The 16368-nt window shown below is 49.7% G+C and overlaps 32 non-coding genes across 32 annotated transcripts; all 32 read left to right on the top strand.

The window, feature by feature from the left end:
* The first annotated feature begins 417 nt into the window (after positions 1–417).
* Positions 418–489, top strand: TRNAE-CUC (transfer RNA glutamic acid (anticodon CUC)). The gene has a single exon. It is a non-coding gene; the product is annotated as a tRNA-Glu (tRNA).
* A 484-nt stretch (positions 490–973) lies between these two features.
* Positions 974–1045, top strand: TRNAE-CUC (transfer RNA glutamic acid (anticodon CUC)). The gene has a single exon. It is a non-coding gene; the product is annotated as a tRNA-Glu (tRNA).
* Positions 1046–1882: 837 nt separating this feature from the next.
* On the top strand, positions 1883–1953 carry TRNAE-CUC (transfer RNA glutamic acid (anticodon CUC)). The gene has a single exon. It is a non-coding gene; the product is annotated as a tRNA-Glu (tRNA).
* Positions 1954–2066: 113 nt separating this feature from the next.
* Positions 2067–2138, top strand: TRNAE-CUC (transfer RNA glutamic acid (anticodon CUC)). The gene has a single exon. It is a non-coding gene; the product is annotated as a tRNA-Glu (tRNA).
* Positions 2139–2435: 297 nt separating this feature from the next.
* Positions 2436–2507, top strand: TRNAE-CUC (transfer RNA glutamic acid (anticodon CUC)). Its single transcript has one exon. It is a non-coding gene; the product is annotated as a tRNA-Glu (tRNA).
* Positions 2508–2620: 113 nt separating this feature from the next.
* On the top strand, positions 2621–2692 carry TRNAE-CUC (transfer RNA glutamic acid (anticodon CUC)). Its single transcript has one exon. It is a non-coding gene; the product is annotated as a tRNA-Glu (tRNA).
* A 298-nt stretch (positions 2693–2990) lies between these two features.
* TRNAE-CUC (transfer RNA glutamic acid (anticodon CUC)) lies at positions 2991–3062 on the top strand. The gene has a single exon. It is a non-coding gene; the product is annotated as a tRNA-Glu (tRNA).
* A 113-nt stretch (positions 3063–3175) lies between these two features.
* TRNAE-CUC (transfer RNA glutamic acid (anticodon CUC)) lies at positions 3176–3247 on the top strand. The gene has a single exon. It is a non-coding gene; the product is annotated as a tRNA-Glu (tRNA).
* Positions 3248–3545: 298 nt separating this feature from the next.
* On the top strand, positions 3546–3617 carry TRNAE-CUC (transfer RNA glutamic acid (anticodon CUC)). The gene has a single exon. It is a non-coding gene; the product is annotated as a tRNA-Glu (tRNA).
* A 113-nt stretch (positions 3618–3730) lies between these two features.
* On the top strand, positions 3731–3802 carry TRNAE-CUC (transfer RNA glutamic acid (anticodon CUC)). The gene has a single exon. It is a non-coding gene; the product is annotated as a tRNA-Glu (tRNA).
* Positions 3803–4099: 297 nt separating this feature from the next.
* TRNAE-CUC (transfer RNA glutamic acid (anticodon CUC)) lies at positions 4100–4171 on the top strand. The gene has a single exon. It is a non-coding gene; the product is annotated as a tRNA-Glu (tRNA).
* Positions 4172–5194: 1023 nt separating this feature from the next.
* Positions 5195–5266, top strand: TRNAE-CUC (transfer RNA glutamic acid (anticodon CUC)). Its single transcript has one exon. It is a non-coding gene; the product is annotated as a tRNA-Glu (tRNA).
* Positions 5267–5379: 113 nt separating this feature from the next.
* Positions 5380–5451, top strand: TRNAD-GUC (transfer RNA aspartic acid (anticodon GUC)). The gene has a single exon. It is a non-coding gene; the product is annotated as a tRNA-Asp (tRNA).
* A 483-nt stretch (positions 5452–5934) lies between these two features.
* TRNAE-CUC (transfer RNA glutamic acid (anticodon CUC)) lies at positions 5935–6006 on the top strand. Its single transcript has one exon. It is a non-coding gene; the product is annotated as a tRNA-Glu (tRNA).
* An 838-nt stretch (positions 6007–6844) lies between these two features.
* Positions 6845–6916, top strand: TRNAE-CUC (transfer RNA glutamic acid (anticodon CUC)). Its single transcript has one exon. It is a non-coding gene; the product is annotated as a tRNA-Glu (tRNA).
* Positions 6917–7765: 849 nt separating this feature from the next.
* On the top strand, positions 7766–7837 carry TRNAE-CUC (transfer RNA glutamic acid (anticodon CUC)). Its single transcript has one exon. It is a non-coding gene; the product is annotated as a tRNA-Glu (tRNA).
* A 298-nt stretch (positions 7838–8135) lies between these two features.
* TRNAE-CUC (transfer RNA glutamic acid (anticodon CUC)) lies at positions 8136–8207 on the top strand. Its single transcript has one exon. It is a non-coding gene; the product is annotated as a tRNA-Glu (tRNA).
* Positions 8208–8505: 298 nt separating this feature from the next.
* On the top strand, positions 8506–8577 carry TRNAE-CUC (transfer RNA glutamic acid (anticodon CUC)). Its single transcript has one exon. It is a non-coding gene; the product is annotated as a tRNA-Glu (tRNA).
* Positions 8578–9060: 483 nt separating this feature from the next.
* TRNAE-CUC (transfer RNA glutamic acid (anticodon CUC)) lies at positions 9061–9132 on the top strand. Its single transcript has one exon. It is a non-coding gene; the product is annotated as a tRNA-Glu (tRNA).
* Positions 9133–9245: 113 nt separating this feature from the next.
* TRNAE-CUC (transfer RNA glutamic acid (anticodon CUC)) lies at positions 9246–9317 on the top strand. Its single transcript has one exon. It is a non-coding gene; the product is annotated as a tRNA-Glu (tRNA).
* Positions 9318–9615: 298 nt separating this feature from the next.
* On the top strand, positions 9616–9687 carry TRNAE-CUC (transfer RNA glutamic acid (anticodon CUC)). The gene has a single exon. It is a non-coding gene; the product is annotated as a tRNA-Glu (tRNA).
* A 298-nt stretch (positions 9688–9985) lies between these two features.
* On the top strand, positions 9986–10057 carry TRNAE-CUC (transfer RNA glutamic acid (anticodon CUC)). Its single transcript has one exon. It is a non-coding gene; the product is annotated as a tRNA-Glu (tRNA).
* A 1031-nt stretch (positions 10058–11088) lies between these two features.
* Positions 11089–11160, top strand: TRNAE-CUC (transfer RNA glutamic acid (anticodon CUC)). The gene has a single exon. It is a non-coding gene; the product is annotated as a tRNA-Glu (tRNA).
* A 298-nt stretch (positions 11161–11458) lies between these two features.
* Positions 11459–11530, top strand: TRNAE-CUC (transfer RNA glutamic acid (anticodon CUC)). Its single transcript has one exon. It is a non-coding gene; the product is annotated as a tRNA-Glu (tRNA).
* Positions 11531–11828: 298 nt separating this feature from the next.
* TRNAE-CUC (transfer RNA glutamic acid (anticodon CUC)) lies at positions 11829–11900 on the top strand. Its single transcript has one exon. It is a non-coding gene; the product is annotated as a tRNA-Glu (tRNA).
* A 113-nt stretch (positions 11901–12013) lies between these two features.
* On the top strand, positions 12014–12085 carry TRNAE-CUC (transfer RNA glutamic acid (anticodon CUC)). Its single transcript has one exon. It is a non-coding gene; the product is annotated as a tRNA-Glu (tRNA).
* A 298-nt stretch (positions 12086–12383) lies between these two features.
* Positions 12384–12455, top strand: TRNAE-CUC (transfer RNA glutamic acid (anticodon CUC)). The gene has a single exon. It is a non-coding gene; the product is annotated as a tRNA-Glu (tRNA).
* A 483-nt stretch (positions 12456–12938) lies between these two features.
* Positions 12939–13010, top strand: TRNAE-CUC (transfer RNA glutamic acid (anticodon CUC)). The gene has a single exon. It is a non-coding gene; the product is annotated as a tRNA-Glu (tRNA).
* A 298-nt stretch (positions 13011–13308) lies between these two features.
* TRNAE-CUC (transfer RNA glutamic acid (anticodon CUC)) lies at positions 13309–13380 on the top strand. Its single transcript has one exon. It is a non-coding gene; the product is annotated as a tRNA-Glu (tRNA).
* Positions 13381–14403: 1023 nt separating this feature from the next.
* Positions 14404–14475, top strand: TRNAE-CUC (transfer RNA glutamic acid (anticodon CUC)). Its single transcript has one exon. It is a non-coding gene; the product is annotated as a tRNA-Glu (tRNA).
* A 113-nt stretch (positions 14476–14588) lies between these two features.
* On the top strand, positions 14589–14660 carry TRNAE-CUC (transfer RNA glutamic acid (anticodon CUC)). Its single transcript has one exon. It is a non-coding gene; the product is annotated as a tRNA-Glu (tRNA).
* A 484-nt stretch (positions 14661–15144) lies between these two features.
* On the top strand, positions 15145–15216 carry TRNAE-CUC (transfer RNA glutamic acid (anticodon CUC)). The gene has a single exon. It is a non-coding gene; the product is annotated as a tRNA-Glu (tRNA).
* The last annotated feature ends 1152 nt before the right edge of the window (positions 15217–16368 follow it).

Genomic DNA, 16368 nt, shown 5'->3' with positions numbered 1-16368 from the left:
TTTACCCTGTTGGCCGAATCACTAAGCGATCGCTCCGTCCCTCTCTTATCTCCGGCATCGTCTAGTGGCTAGGATACCTGGCTCTCACCCAGGAGGCCCGGGTGCTATTCCCGCCGTCGGAAGTATTTTTTATCTGCTGTCATCAAGTCTCCTATTCGCGCACGCTATGTAACTTCAATAGTTTTACCCTGTTGGCATAATGGCTAAGCGATCGCTCCGTCCCTCGCTGTTCTCTGGCATGGTCTAGTGGCTAGGATACCTGGCTCTCACCCTGGAGGCCCGGGTTCGATTCCCGGTCTCGAAAGTATTTTCTTTTATCTGCTGTCATCAAGTCTCCAATTTACGCACGTTATATACCTTCAATACTTTTACCGTGTTGGTCGAATGGCTAAGCGATTGCTCCGCCCCTCTCCGTTCTCCGGCATGGTCTTGTGGCTAGGATACCTGGCTCTCACCCAGGAGGCCCGGGTTCAATTCCCGGTGTCGGAAATATATTCTTTCATCTGCTGTCAACAAGTCTCCAATTTGCGCACGCTATGTAACTTCAATAGTTTTACCCTGTCCACCAAATGGCTACGCGATCGCAATTTCCCTCTCTGTTCTCCTGCATGGTCTAGTAGCTAAGATGCCTGGCTTTCACACAGGAGGCCCGGGTGCGATTCCCGGTGTCGGAAGTATTTTTTTTTATCTGCTATCATCAAGTCTCCAATTTGCGCGCGCTATGTAACTTCAATACATTTGCACTGTTGGCCGAATGGCTAAGGGATCGCTCTTGTCCCTCTCCATTCTCCAGCATGGTCTAGTGGCTAGGATTCCTAGCTCTCACCCAGGAGACCCGGGTTCGATTCCCGGTGTCGTAAGTATTTTCTTTTATCTGCTATCATCAAGTCTCCAATTTGCGCACGCTACGTAACCTCAATACTTTTACCCTTTTGGCCGAATCGCTAAGCGATCGCTCCTTCCCTCTCTGCTCTCCGGCATGGTCTAGTGGCTAGGATACCTGGCTCTCAGCCAGGAGGCCCGGGTTTGATTCCCGGTGTCGGAAGTATTTTCTTTTATCTGCTGTCATCAAGTCTCCCATTCGCGCACGCTATATAACTTCAATACTTTTACCCTATTGGCCGAATGGCTAAGCGATCGCTCCGTCCCTCTCTGTTCTCTGGCATGTCTAGCGGCTAGGATACCTGGCTCTAACCCAGGAGGCCCGGGTTCGATTCCCGGTGTCGGAAGTATTTTTATCGGCTATCATCAAGTCTCCAATTTGCGAACGCAATGTACCTTCAATACTTTTACCTTGTTGGCCGAATGACTAAGTGATCGCTCCACTCTCTCCAGCATGGTTTAGTGGCTTGGATACCTGGCTCTCACTCAGGATGCCCGGGTACGATTCCCGGTGTCGGAAGTGTTTTCTTTTATCTGCTATCATCAAGTCTGCAATTTGTGCACGCTATATAACTTCAATACTTTTACCCTGTTGGCCGAATCACTAAGCGATCGCTCCGTCCCTCTCTTATCTCTGGCATCGTCTAGTGGCTAGGATACCTGGCTCTCACCCAGGAGGCCCGGGTGGTATTCCCGGCGCTGGAAGTATTTTTATCTGCTGTCATCAAGTCTCCTATTCGCGCACGCTATGTAACTTCAATATTTTTACCCTGTTGGCCGAATGGCTAAGGGATCGCTTTTGTCCCTCTCCGTTCTCCAGCATGGTTTAGTGGCTAGGATACCTAGCTTTCACCCAGGAGAGCCGGGTTCGATTCCCGGTGTCGTAAGTATTTTCTTTTATCTGCTATCATCAAGTCTCCAATTTGCGCATGCTACGTGACTTCAATACTTTTACCCTGTTGGCCGAATCGCTAAGCGATCGCTCCTTCCCTCTCTGCTCTCCAGCATGGTCTAGAGCTAGGATACCTGGCTCTCACCCAGGAGGCCCGGGTTCGATTCCCGGTGTCGGAAGTATTTTCTTTTATCTGCTGTCATCAAGTCTCCAATTCGCGCACACTATATACCTTCAATACTTTTACCGTGTTGGCCGAATGGCTAAGCGATTGCTCCATCCCTCTCCGTTCTCCGGCATGGTCTAGTGGCTAGGAAACCTGGCTCTCACCCAGGAGACCCAGGTTCGATTCCCGGTGTCGGAAGTATTTTCTTTCATCTGCTGTCAACAAGTATCCAATTTGCGCACGCTATGTAACTTCAAAAGTTTTACCCTGTCGGCCAAATGGCTAAGCGATCGCTATTTCCCTCTCTGTTCTCCTGCATGGTCTAGTGGCTAAGATACCTGGCTCTCACACAGGAGGCCCGGGTGCGATTCCGGTGTCTGAAGTATTTTCTTTTATCTGCTATCATCAAGTCTCCAATTTGCGCACGCTACGTAACTTCAATACTTTTACCCTGTTGGCCGAATGGCTAAGCGATCGCTCCGTCCTTCTCTGTTCTCTGGCATGGTCTAGTGGCTAGGATACCTGGCTCTCACCCAGGAGGCCCGGGTTCGATACCCGGTGTCGAAAGTATTTTCTTTTATCTGCTGTCATCAAGTCTCCAATTTGCGCACGCTATATACTTTCAATACTTTTACCCTGTTGGCATAATGGCTAAGCGATCGCTCCGTCCCTCTCTGTTCTCCGGCATGGTCTAGTGGCTAGGATACCTTGCTCTCACCCAGGAGGCCCGGGTTCGATTCCCGGTGTCGAAAGTATTTTCTTTTATCTGCTGTCATCAAGTCTCCAATTTGCGCACGCTATATACCTTCAATACTTTTACCGTGTTGGCCAAAAGGCTAAGCGATTGCTCCGTCCCTCTCCGTTCTCCGGCATGATCTAGTGGCTAGGATACCTGGCTCTCACACAGGAGGCCCAGGTTCGATTCCAGGTGTCGGAAATATTTTCTTTCATCTGCTGTCAACAAGTCTCCAATTTGCGCAAGCTATGTAACTTCAATAGTTTCACCCTGTCCGCCAAATGGCTACGCGATCGCAATTTCCCTCTGTGTTCTCCGGCATGGTCTAGTGGCTAGGATACCTTGCTCTCACCCAGGAGGCCCGGGTTTGATTCCCGGTGTCGAAAGTATTTTCTTTTATCTGCTGTCATCAAGTCTCCAATTTGCGCACGCTATATACCTTCAATACTTTTACCGTGTTGGCCGAATGGCTAAGCGATTGCTCCGCCCCTCTCCGTTCTCCGGCATGGTCTTGTGGCTAGGATACCTGGCTCTCACCCAGGAGGCCCGGGTTCGATTCCAGGTGTCGGAAATATTTTCTTTCATCTGCTGTCAACAAGTCTCCAATTTGCGCACGCTATATAACTTCAATACTTTTACCCTGTTGGCATAATGGCTAAGCGATCGCTCCGTCCCTCTCTGTTCACCGGTATGGTCTAGTGGCTAGGATACCTTGCTCTCACCCAGGAGGCCCGGGTTCGATTCCCGGTGTCGAAAGTATTTTCTTTTATCTGCTGTCATCAAGTCTCCAATTTGCGCACGCTATATACCTTCAATACTTTTACCGTGTTGGCCGAATGGCTAAGCGATCGCTCCGTCCTTCTCTGTTCTCTGGCATGGTCTAGTGGCTAGGATACCTGGCTCTCACCCAGGAGGCCCGGGTTCGATTCCCGGTGTCGAAAGTATTTTCTTTTATCTGCTGTCATCAAGTCTCCAATTTGCGCACGCTATATACCTTCAATACTTTTACCGTGTTGGCCGAATGGCTAAGCAATTGCTTCGCCCCTCTCCGTTCTCCGGCATGGTCTTGTGGCTAGGACACCTGGCTCTCACCCATGAGGCCCGGGTTCGATTCCCGGTGTCGGAAATATATTCTTTCATATGCTGTCAACAAGTCTCCAATTTGCGCACGCTATACACCTTCAATACTTTTACCGTCGTGCCGAATGGCTAAGCGATTGCTCTGTCCCTCACCGTTCTCCTGCATGGTCTAGTGGCTAGGATACCTGGCTCTCACACAGGGGGCCCGGGTGCGATTCCCAATATCGGAAGTTTTTTCTTTTATCTGCTATCATCAAGTCTCCAATTTGCGCACGCTATATACCTTCAATACTTTTACCGTGTTGGCCGAAAGGCTAAGCGATTGCTCCGTCCCTCTCCGTTCTCCGGCATGATCTAGTGGCTAGGATACCTGGCTCTCACCCAGGAGGCCCAGGTTCGATTCCCGCTGTCGGAAATATTTTCTTTCATCTGCTGTCAACAAGTCTCCAATTTGCGCACGCTATGTACCTTCAATAGTTTCACCCTGTCCGCCAAATGGCTACGCGATCGCACTTTCCCTCTCTGTTCTCCTGCAAGGTGTAGTAGCTAAGATGCCTGGCTTTCACACAGGAGGCCCGGGTGCGATTCCCGGTGTCGGAAGTATTTTCTTTTATTTCCTATCATCAAGTCTCCAATTTGCGCACGCTATGTAACTTCAATACATTTACACTGTCGGCCAAATGGCTAAGGAATCGCTCTTGTCCCTCTCCGTTCTGCAGCATGGTCTAGTGGCTAGAATTGCTAGCTCTCACCCAGGAACCCGGGTTCGATTCCCGGTGTCGTAAGTACTTTCTCTTAACGGTTGTCTTCAAGTCTCCAATTTGCACACGCTATATAACTTCAATACTTTTACCCTGTTGGCCGAATGGCTAAGCGATCGCTCCGTCCCTCTCCGTTCTCGGCGTGGTCTAATAGCTAGGATATCTGGCTCTCACCCAGGAGGCTCGGGTTCGATTCCCGGTGTCGGAAGTATTTTTTATCGGCTATCATCAAGTCTCCAATTTCCGCACGCAATGTACCTTCAATACTTTTACCTTGTTGGCCGAATGACTAAGTGATCGCTCCACTCTCTCCAGCATGGTCTAGTGGCTTGGATACCTGGCTTTCACTCAGGAGGCCCGGGTACGATTCCCGGAGTCAGAAGTGTTTTCTTTTATCTGCTATCATCAAGTCCGCAATTTGTGCACGCTATGTAACTTCAATACGTTTACCCTGTTGGCCGAATCACTAAGCGATCGCTCCGTCCCTCTCTTATCTCCGGCATCGTCTAGTGGCTAGGATACCTGGCTCTCACCCAGGAGGCCCGGGTGCTATTCCCGGCGTCGGAAGTATTTTTTATCTGCTGTCATGAAGTCTCCTATTCGCGCACGCTATGTAACTTCAATAGTTTTACCCTGTTGGCATAATGGCTAAGCGATCGCTCCGTCCCTCTCTGTTCTCTGGCATGGTCTAGTGGCTAGGATACCTGGCTCTCACCCTGGAGGCCCGGGTTCGATTCCCGGTGTCGAAAGTATTTTCTTTTATCTGCTGTCATCAAGTCTCCAATTTGCGCACGTTATATACCTTCAATACTTTTACCGTGTTGGCCGAATGGCTAAGCGATTGCTCCGCCCCTCTCCGTTCTCCGGCATGGTCTTGTGGCTAGGATACCTGGCTGTCACCCAGGAGGCCCGGGTTCGATTCCCGGTGTCGGAAATATATTCTTTCATCTGCTGTCAACAAGTCTCCAATTTGCGCACGCTATGTAACTTCAATAGTTTTACCCTGTCCTCCAAATGGCTACGCGATCGCAATTTCCCTCTCTGTTCTCCTGCATGGTCTAGTAGCTAAGATGCCTGGCTTTCACACAGGAGGCCCGGGTGCGATTCCCGGTGTCGGAAGTATTTTCTTTTATCTGATATCATCAAGTCTCCAATTTGCGCGCGCTATGTAACTTCAATACATTTACACTGTTGGTCGAATGGCTAAGGGATCGCTCTTGTCCCATCCGTTCTCCAGCATGGTCTAGTGGCTAGGATTCCTAGCTCTCACCCAGGAGACCCGGGTTCGATTCCCGGTGTCGTAAGTATTTTCTTTTATCTGCTATCATCAAGTCTCCAATTTGCGCACGCTACATAACCTCAATACTTTTACCCTGTTGGCCGAATCGCTAAGCGATCGCTCATTCCCTCTCTGCTCTCCGGCATGGTCTAGTGGCTAGGATACCTGGCTCTCACCCAGGAGGCCCGGGTTTGATTCCCGGTGTGGGAAGTATTTTCTTTTATCTGCTGTCATCAAGTCTCCCATTCGCGCACGCTATATAACTTCAATACTTTTACCCTATTGGCCGAATGGCTAAGCGATGGCTCCGTCCCTCTCTGTTCTCTGGCATGTCTAGCAGCTAGGATACCTGGCTCTCACCCAGGAGGCCCGGGTTCGATTCCCGGTGTCGGAAGTATTTTTTATCGGCTATCATCAAGTCTCCAATTTGCGCACGCAATGTACCTTCAATACTTTTACCTTGTTGGCCGAATGACTAAGTGATCGCTCCACTCTCTCCAGCATGGTTTAGTGGCTTGGATACCTGGCTCTCACTCAGGATGCCCGGGTACGATTCCCGGTGTCGGAAGTGTTTTCTTTTATCTGCTATCATCAGGTCTGCAATTGTGCACGCTATATAACTTCAATACTTTTACCCTGTTGGCCGAATCACTAAGCGATCGCTCCGTCCCTCTCTTATCTCCGGCATCGTCTAGTGGCTAGGATACCTGGCTCTCACCCAGGAGGCCCGGGTGCTATTCCCGGCGCTGGAAGTATTTTTTATCTGCTGTCATCAAGTCTCCTATTCGCGCACGCTATGTAACTTCAATAGTTTTACCCTGTTGGCCGAATGGCTAAGGGATCGCTCTTGTCCCTCTCCGTTCTCCAGCATGGTTTAGTGGCTAGGATACCTAGCTTTCACCCAGGAGAGCCGGGTTCGATTCCCGGTGTCGTAAGTATTTTCTTTTATCTGCTATCATCAAGTCTCCAATTTGCGCATGCTACGTAACTTCAATACTTTTACCCTGTTGGCCGAATCGCTAAGCGATCGCTCCTTCCCTCTCTGCTCTCCAGCATGGTCTAGTGGCTAGGATACCTGGCTCTCACCCAGGAGGCCCGGGTTCGATTCCCGGTGTCGGAAGTATTTTCTTTCATCTGCTGTCAACAAGTATCCAATTTGCGAACGCTATGTAAGTTCAAAAGTTTTACCCTGTCGGCCAAATGGCTAAGCGATTGCTATTTCCCTCTCTGTTCTCCTGCATGGTCTAGTGGCTAAGATACCTGGCTCTCACACAGGAGGCCCGGGTGCGATTCCGGTGTCTGAAGTTTTTTCGTTTATCTGCTATCATCAAGTCTCCAATTTGCACACGCTATGTAACTTCAATACATTTATACTGTTGGCCGAATCGCTAAGCGATCGCTCCTTCCCTCTCTGTTCTCCGGCATGGTCTTGTGGCTAGGATACCTGGCTCTCACCCAGGAGTCCCGGGTACAATTCCCGGTGTCGGAAGTGTTTTCTTCTATCTGCTATCATCAAGTCTGCAATTTGTGCACGCTATGTAACTTCAATACTTTTACCCTGTTGGCCGAATCACTAAGCGATCACTCCGTCCCTGTCTTATCTCCGGCATCGTTAGTGGCTAGGATACTTGGCTCTCACCCAGGAGGCCCGGGTGCTATTCCCGGCGTCGGAAGTATTTTTTATCTGCTGTCATCAAGTCTCCTATTCGCGCACGCTATGTAACTTCATTAGTTTTACCCTGTTGTCCGAATGGCTAAGAGATCGCTCTTGTCCCTCTCCGTTCTCCAGCATGGTTTAGTGGCTAGGATACCTAGCTTTCACCCAGGAGAGCCGGGTTCGATTCCCTGTGTCGGAAGTATTTTCTTTTACCCGCTGTCATTAAGTCTCCAATTTGCGCCCGCAATGTAACTTCAATAGTTTTACCCTGTTGGCCGAATCGCTAAGCGATCGCTCCTTCCCTCTCTGCTCTCCGGCATGGTCTAGTGGCTAGAATACCTTGCTCTCACCGAGGAGGCCCGGGTTCTATTCCCGGTGTCGGAAGTATTTTCTTTTATCTGCTGTCATCAAGTCTCCAATTCGCGCACGCTATATACCTTCAATACTTTTACCGTGTTGGCCGAATGGCTAAGCGACCGCTCCGTCCCTCTCCGTTTTCCGACATGGTGTAGTGGCTAGGATACCTGGCTCTCACTCAGGAGACCCAGGTTCGATTCCCGGTGTCAAAAGTATTTCCTTTTATCTGCTGTCATCAAGTCTCCAATTTGCGCACGCTATATAACTTCAATACTTTTACCCTGTTGGCATAATGGCTAAGCGATCGCTCCGTCCCTCTCTGTTCTCTGGCATGGTCTAGTGGCTAGGATACCTGGCTCTCACCCTGGACGCCCGGGTTCGATTCCCGGTGTCGAAAGTATTTTCTTTTATCTGCTGTCATCAAGTCTCCAATTTGCGCACGTTATATACCTTCAATACTTTTACCGTGTTGGCCGAATGGCTAAGCGATTGCTCCGACCCTCTCCGTTCTCCGGCATGGTCTTGTGGTTAAGATACCTGGCTCTCACCCAGGACGCCCGGGTTTGATTCCCGGTGTCATAAGTATTTTCTTTTATCTGCTATCATCAAGTCTCCAATTTGCGCACGCTACGTAACTTCAATACTTTTACCCTGTTGGCCGAATGGCTAAGCGATCGCTCCGTCCTTCTCTGTTCTCTGGCATGGTCTAGTGGCTAGGATACCTGGCTCTCACCCAGGAGGCCCGGGTTCGATACCCGGTGTCGAAAGTATTTTCTTTTATCTGCTGTCATCAAGTCTCCAATTTGCGCACGCTATATACTTTCAATACTTTTACCCTGTTGGCATAATGGCTAAGCGATCGCTCCGTCCCTCTCTGTTCTCCGGCATGCTCTAGTGGCTAGGATACCTTGCTCTCACCCAGGAGGCCCGGGTTCGATTCCCGGTGTCGAAAGTATTTTCTTTTATCTGCTGTCATCAAGTCTCCAATTTGCGCACGCTATATACCTTCAATACTTTTACCGTGTTGGCCAAAAGGCTAAGCGATTGCTCCGTCCCTCTCCGTTCTCCGGCATGATCTAGTGGCTAGGATACCTGGCTCTCACACAGGAGGCCCAGGTTCGATTCCAGGTGTCGGAAATATTTTCTTTCATCTGCTGTCAACAAGTCTCCAATTTGCGCAAGCTATGTAACTTCAATAGTTTCACCCTGTCCGCCAAATGGCTACGCGATCGCAATTTCCCTCTGTGTTCTCCGGCATGGTCTAGTGGCTAGGATACCTTGCTCTCACCCAGGAGGCCCGGGTTCGATTCCCGGTGTCGAAAGTATTTTCTTTTATCTGCTGTCATCAAGTCTCCAATTTGCGCACGCTATATACCTTCAATACTTTTACCGTGTTGGCCGAATGGCTAAGCGATTGCTCCGCCCCTCTCCGTTCTCCGGCATGGTCTTGTGGCTAGGATACCTGGCTCTCACCCAGGAGGCCCGGGTTCGATTCCAGGTGTCGGAAATATTTTCTTTCATCTGCTGTCAACAAGTCTCCAATTTGCGCACGCTATATAACTTCAATACTTTTACCCTGTTGGCATAATGGCTAAGCGATCGCTCCGTCCCTCTCTGTTCACCGGTATGGTCTAGTGGCTAGGATACCTTGCTCTCACCCAGGAGGCCCGGGTTCGATTCCCGGTGTCGAAAGTATTTTCTTTTATCTGCTGTCATCAAGTCTCCAATTTGCGCACGCTATATACCTTCAATACTTTTACCGTGTTGGCCGAATGGCTAAGCAATTGCTTCGCCCCTCTCCGTTCTCCGGCATGGTCTTGTGGCTAGGACACCTGGCTCTCACCCAGGAGGCCCGGGTTCGATTCCCGGTGTCGGAGATATATTCTTTCATATGCTGTCAACAAGTCTCCAATTTGCGCACGCTATATACCTTCAATACTTTTACCGTCGTGCCGAATGGCTAAGCGATTGCTCTGTCCCTCACCGTTCTCCTGCATGGTCTAGTGGCTAGGATACCTGGCTCTCACACAGGGGCCCCGGGTGCGATTCCCAATATCGGAAGTTTTTTTCTTTTATCTGCTATCATCAAGTCTCCAATTTGCGCACGCTATATACCTTCAATACTTTTACCGTGTTGGCCGAAAGGCTAAGCGATTGCTCCGTCCCTCTCTGTTCTCCGGCATGATCTAGTGGCTAGGATACCTGGCTCTCACCCAGGAGGCCCAGGTTCGATTCCCGCTGTCGGAAATATTTTCTTTCATCTGCTGTCAACAAGTCTCCAATTTGCGCACGCTATATACCTTCAAAAGTTTCACCTTGTCCGCCAAATGGCTACGCGATCGCAATTTCCCTCTCTGTTCTCCTGCAAGGTGTAGTAGCTAAGATGCCTGGCTTTCACACAGGAGGCCCGGGTGCGATTCCCGGTGTCGGAAGTATTTTCTTTTATTTCCTATCATCAAGTCTCCAATTTGCGCACGCTATGTAACTTCAATACATTTACACTGTCGGCCAAATGGCTAAGGAATCGCTCTTGTCCCTCTCCGTTCTGCAGCATGGTCTAGTGGCTAGAATTCCTAGCTCTCACCCAGGAACCCGGGTTCGATTCCCGGTGTCGTAAGTACTTTCTTTTAACGGTTATCTTCAAGTCTCCAATTTGCACACGATATATAACTTCAATACTTTTACCCTGTTGGCCGAATGGCTAAGCGATCGCTCCGTCCCTCTCCGTTCTCGGCGTGGTTTAATAGCTAGGATATCTGGCTCTCACCCAGGAGGCTCGGGTTCGATTCCCGGTGTCGGAAGTATTTTTTATCGGCTATCATCAAGTCTCCAATTTTCGCACGCAATGTACCTTCAATACTTTTACCCTGTTGGCCGAATCACTAAGCGATCACTCCGTCCCTGTCTTATCTCCGGCATCGTTAGTGGCTAGGATACTTGGCTCTCACCCAGGAGGCCCGGGTGCTATTCCCGGCGTCGGAAGTATTTTTTATCTGCTGTCATCAAGTCTCCTATTCGCGCACGCTATGTAACTTCATTAGTTTTACCCTGTTGTCCGAATGGCTAAGAGATCGCTCTTGTCCCTCTCCGTTCTCCAGCATGGTTTAGTGGCTAGGATACCTAGCTTTCACCCAGGAGAGCCGGGTTCGATTCCCTGTGTCGGAAGTATTTTCTTTTACCCGCTGTCATTAAGTCTCCAATTTGCGCCCGCAATGTAACTTCAATAGTTTTACCCTGTTGGCCGAATCGCTAAGCGATCGCTCCTTCCCTCTCTGCTCTCCGGCATGGTCTAGTGGCTAGAATACCTTGCTCTCACCGAGGAGGCCCGGGTTCTATTCCCGGTGTCGGAAGTATTTTCTTTTATCTGCTGTCATCAAGTCTCCAATTCGCGCACGCTATATACCTTCAATACTTTTACCGTGTTGGCCGAATGGCTAAGCGACCGCTCCGTCCCTCTCCGTTTTCCGACATGGTGTAGTGGCTAGGATACCTGGCTCTCACTCAGGAGACCCAGGTTCGATTCCCGGTGTCAAAAGTATTTCCTTTTATCTGCTGTCATCAAGTCTCCAATTTGCGCACGCTATATAACTTCAATACTTTTACCCTGTTGGCATAATGGCTAAGCGATCGCTCCGTCCCTCTCTGTTCTCTGGCATGGTCTAGTGGCTAGGATACCTGGCTCTCACCCTGGACGCCCGGGTTCGATTCCCGGTGTCGAAAGTATTTTCTTTTATCTGCTGTCATCAAGTCTCCAATTTGCGCACGTTATATACCTTCAATACTTTTACCGTGTTGGCCGAATGGCTAAGCGATTGCTCCGACCCTCTCCGTTCTCCGGCATGGTCTTGTGGTTAAGATACCTGGCTCTCACCCAGGACGCCCGGGTTTGATTCCCGGTGTCATAAGTATTTTCTTTTATCTGCTATCATCAAGTCTCCAATTTGCGCACGCTACGTAACTTCAATACTTTTACCCTGTTGGCCGAATGGCTAAGCGATCGCTCCGTCCTTCTCTGTTCTCTGGCATGGTCTAGTGGCTAGGATACCTGGCTCTCACCCAGGAGGCCCGGGTTCGATACCCGGTGTCGAAAGTATTTTCTTTTATCTGCTGTCATCAAGTCTCCAATTTGCGCACGCTATATACTTTCAATACTTTTACCCTGTTGGCATAATGGCTAAGCGATCGCTCCGTCCCTCTCTGTTCTCCGGCATGGTCTAGTGGCTAGGATACCTTGCTCTCACCCAGGAGGCCCGGGTTCGATTCCCGGTGTCGAAAGTATTTTCTTTTATCTGCTGTCATCAAGTCTCCAATTTGCGCACGCTATATACCTTCAATACTTTTACCGTGTTGGCCAAAAGGCTAAGCGATTGCTCCGTCCCTCTCCGTTCTCCGGCATGATCTAGTGGCTAGGATACCTGGCTCTCACACAGGAGGCCCAGGTTCGATTCCAGGTGTCGGAAATATTTTCTTTCATCTGCTGTCAACAAGTCTCCAATTTGCGCAAGCTATGTAACTTCAATAGTTTCACCCTGTCCGCCAAATGGCTACGCGATCGCAATTTCCCTCTGTGTTCTCCGGCATGGTCTAGTGGCTAGGATACCTTGCTCTCACCCAGGAGGCCCGGGTTCGATTCCCGGTGTCGAAAGTATTTTCTTTTATCTGCTGTCATCAAGTCTCCAATTTGCGCACGCTATATACCTTCAATACTTTTACCGTGTTGGCCGAATGGCTAAGCGATTGCTCCGCCCCTCTCCGTTCTCCGGCATGGTCTTGTGGCTAGGATACCTGGCTCTCACCTAGGAGGCCCGGGTTCGATTCCAGGTGTCGGAAATATTTTCTTTCATCTGCTGTCAACAAGTCTCCAATTTGCGCACGCTATGTAACTTCAATACTTTTACCCTGTTGGCATAATGGCTAAGCGATCGCTCCGTCCCTCTCTGTTCACCGGTATGGTCTAGTGGCTAGGATACCTTGCTCTCACCCAGGAGGCCCGGGTTCGATTCCCGGTGTCGAAAGTATTTTCTTTTATCTGCTGTCATCAAGTCTCCAATTTGCGCACGCTATATACCTTCAATACTTTTACCATGTTGGCCGAATGGCTAAGCAATTGCTTCGCCCCTCTCCGTTCTCCGGCATGGTCTTGTGGCTAGGACACCTGGCTCTCACCCAGGAGGCCCGGGTTCGATTCCCGGTGTCGGAAATATATTCTTTCATATGCTGTCAACAAGTCTCCAATTTGCGCACGCTATATACCTTCAATACTTTTACCGTCGTGCCGAATGGCTAAGCGATTGCTCTGTCCCTCACCGTTCTCCTGCATGGTCTAGTGGCTAGGATACCTGGCTCTCACACAGGGGCCCCGGGTGCGATTCCCAATATCGGAAGTTTTTTTCTTTTATCTGCTATCATCAAGTCTCCAATTTGCGCACGCTATATACCTTCAATACTTTTACCGTGTTGGCCGAAAGGCTAAGCGATTGCTCCGTCCCTCTCTGTTCTCCGGCATGATCTAGTGGCTAGGATACCTGGCTCTCACCCAGGAGGCCCAGGTTCGATTCCCGCTGTCGGAAATATTTTCTTTCATCTGCTGTCAACAAGTCTCCAATTTGCGCACGCTATATACCTTCAAAAGTTTCACCTTGTCCGCCAAATGGCTACGCGATCGCAATTTCCCTCTCTGTTCTCCTGCAAGGTGTAGTAGCTAAGATGCCTGGCTTTCACACAGGAGGCCCGGGTGCGATTCCCGGTGTCGGAAGTATTTTCTTTTATTTCCTATCATCAAGTCTCCAATTTGCGCACGCTATGTAACTTCAATACATTTACACTGTCGGCCAAATGGCTAAGGAATCGCTCTTGTCCCTCTCCGTTCTGCAGCATGGTCTAGTGGCTAGAATTCCTAGCTCTCACCCAGGAACCCGGGTTCGATTCCCGGTGTCGTAAGTACTTTCTTTTAACGGTTATCTTCAAGTCTCCAATTTGCACACGATATATAACTTCAATACTTTTACCCTGTTGGCCGAATGGCTAAGCGATCGCTCCGTCCCTCTCCGTTCTCGGCGTGGTCTAATAGCTAGGATATCTGGCTCTCACCCAGGAGGCTCGGGTTCGATTCCCGGTGTCGGAAGTATTTTTTATCGGCTATCATCAAGTCTCCAATTTTCGCACGCAATGTACCTTCAATACTTTTACCTTGTTGGCCGAATGACTAAGTGATCGCTCCACTCTCTCCAGCATAGTCTAGTGGCTTGGGTACCTGGCTTTCACTCAGGAGGCCCGGGTACGAATCCCGGTGTCAGAAGTGTTTTCTTTTATCTGCTATCATCAAGTCCGCAATTTGTGCACGCTATGTAACTTCAATACGTTTACCCTGTTGGCCGAATCACTAAGCGATCGCTCCGTCCCTCTCTTATCTCCGGCATCGTCTAGTGGCTAGGATACCTGGCTCTCACCCAGGAGGCCCGGGTGCTATTCCCGGCGTCGGAAGTATTTTTTATCTGCTGTCATGAAGTCTCCTATTTGCGCACGCTATGTAACTTCAATAGTTTTACCCTGTTGGCATAATGGCTAAGCGATCGCTCCGTCCCTCTCTGTTCTCTGGCATGGTCTAGTGGCTAGGATACCTGGCTCTCACCCTGGAGGCCCGGGTTCGATTCCCGGTGTCGAAAGTATTTTCTTTTATCTGCTGTCATCAAGTCTCCAATTTGCGCACGTTATATACCTTCAATACTTTTACCGTGTTGGCCGAATGGCTAAGCGATTGCTCCGCCCCTCTCCGTTCTCCGGCATGGTCTTGTGGCTAGGATACCTGGCTCTCACCCAGGAGGCCCGGGTTCGATTCCCGGTGTCGGAAATATATTCTTTCATCTGCTGTCAACAAGTCTCCAATTTGCGCACGCTATGCAACTTCAATAGTTTTACCCTGTCCTCCAAATGGCTACGCGATCGCAATTTCCCTCTCTGTTCTCCTGCATGGTCTAGTAGCTAAGATGCCTGGCTTTCACACAGGAGGCCCGGGTGCGATTCCCGGTGTCGGAAGTATTTTCTTTTATCTGATATCATCAAGTCTCCAATTTGCGCGCGCTATGTAAATTCAATACATTTACACTGTTGGCCGAATGGCTAAGGGATCGCTCTTGTCCCTCTCCGTTCTCCAGCATGGTCTAGTGGCTAGGATTCCTAGCTCTCACCCAGGAGACCCGGGTTCAATTCCCGGTGTCGTAAGTATTTTCTTTTATCTGCTATCATCAAGTCTCCAATTTGCGCACGCTACGTAACCTCAATACTTTTACCCTGTTGGCCGAATCGCTAAGCGATCGCTCCTTCCCTCTCTGCTCTCCGGCATGGTCTAGTGGCTAGGATACCTGGCTCTCACCCAGGAGGCCCGGGTTTGATTCCCGGTGTCGGAAGTATTTTCTTTTATCTGCTGTCATCAAGTCTCCCATTCGCGCACGCTATATAACTTCAATACTTTTACCCTATTGGCCGAATGGCTAAGCGATCGCTCCGTCCCTCTCTGTTCTCTGGCATGTCTAGCGGCTAGGATACCTGGCTCTCACCCAGGAGGCCCGGGTTCGATTCCCGGTGTCGGAAGTATTTTTTATCGGCTATCATCAAGTCTCCAATTTGCGCACGCAATGTACCTTCAATACTTTTACCTTGTTGGCCGAATGACTAAGTGATCGCTTCACTCTCTCCAGCATGGTTTAGTGGCTAGGATACCTAGCTTTCACCCAAGGGAGCCGGGTTCGATTCCCTGTGTCGGAAGTATTTTCTTTTACCCGCTGTCATTAAGTCTCCAATTTGTGCCCGCAATGTAACTTCAATAGTTTTACCCTGTTGGCCGAATCGCTAAGCTATCGCTCCTTCCCTCTCTGCTCTCCGGCATGGTCTAGTGGCTAGGATACCCTGCTCTCACCGAGGAGGCCCGGGTTCTATTTCCGGTGTCGGAAGTATTTTCTTTTATCTGCTGTCATCAAGTCTCCAATTCGCGCACGCTATATACCTTCAATACTTTTACCGTGTTGGCAGAATGGCTAAGGAATCGCTCTTGTCCCTCTCCGTTCTGCAGCATGGTCTAGTGGCTAGAATTCCTAGCTCTCACCCAGGAACCCGGGTTCGATTCCCGGTGTCGTAAGTACTTTCTCTTAACGGTTATCTTCAAGTCTCCAATTTGCACACGCTATATAACTTCAATACTTTTACCCTGTTGGCCGAATGGCTAAGCGATCGCTCCGTCCCTCTCCGTTCTCGGCGTGGTCTAATAGCTAGGATATCTGGCTCTCACCCAGGAGGCTCGGGTTCGATTCCCGGTGTCGGAAGTATTTTTTATCGGCTATCATCAAGTCTCCAATTTTCGCACGCAATGTACCTTCAATACTTTTACCTTGTTGGCCGAATGACTAAGTGATCGCTCCACTCTCTCCAGCATGGTCTAGTGGCTTGGATACCTCGCTTTCACTCAGGAGGCCCGGGTACGATTCCCGGTGTCAGAAGTGTTTTCTTTTATCTGCTATCATCAAGTCTGCAATTTGTGCACGCTATGTAACTTCAATACGTTT

Source organism: Rhipicephalus microplus, unplaced genomic scaffold, assembly GCF_043290135.1.
Source record: "Rhipicephalus microplus isolate Deutch F79 unplaced genomic scaffold, USDA_Rmic scaffold_21, whole genome shotgun sequence".
Classification (NCBI taxonomy): domain Eukaryota; kingdom Metazoa; phylum Arthropoda; class Arachnida; order Ixodida; family Ixodidae; genus Rhipicephalus; species Rhipicephalus microplus.
Note: the sequence above shows the minus strand (reverse complement) of the source record. Positions and strands in the feature narration are given on the sequence as shown.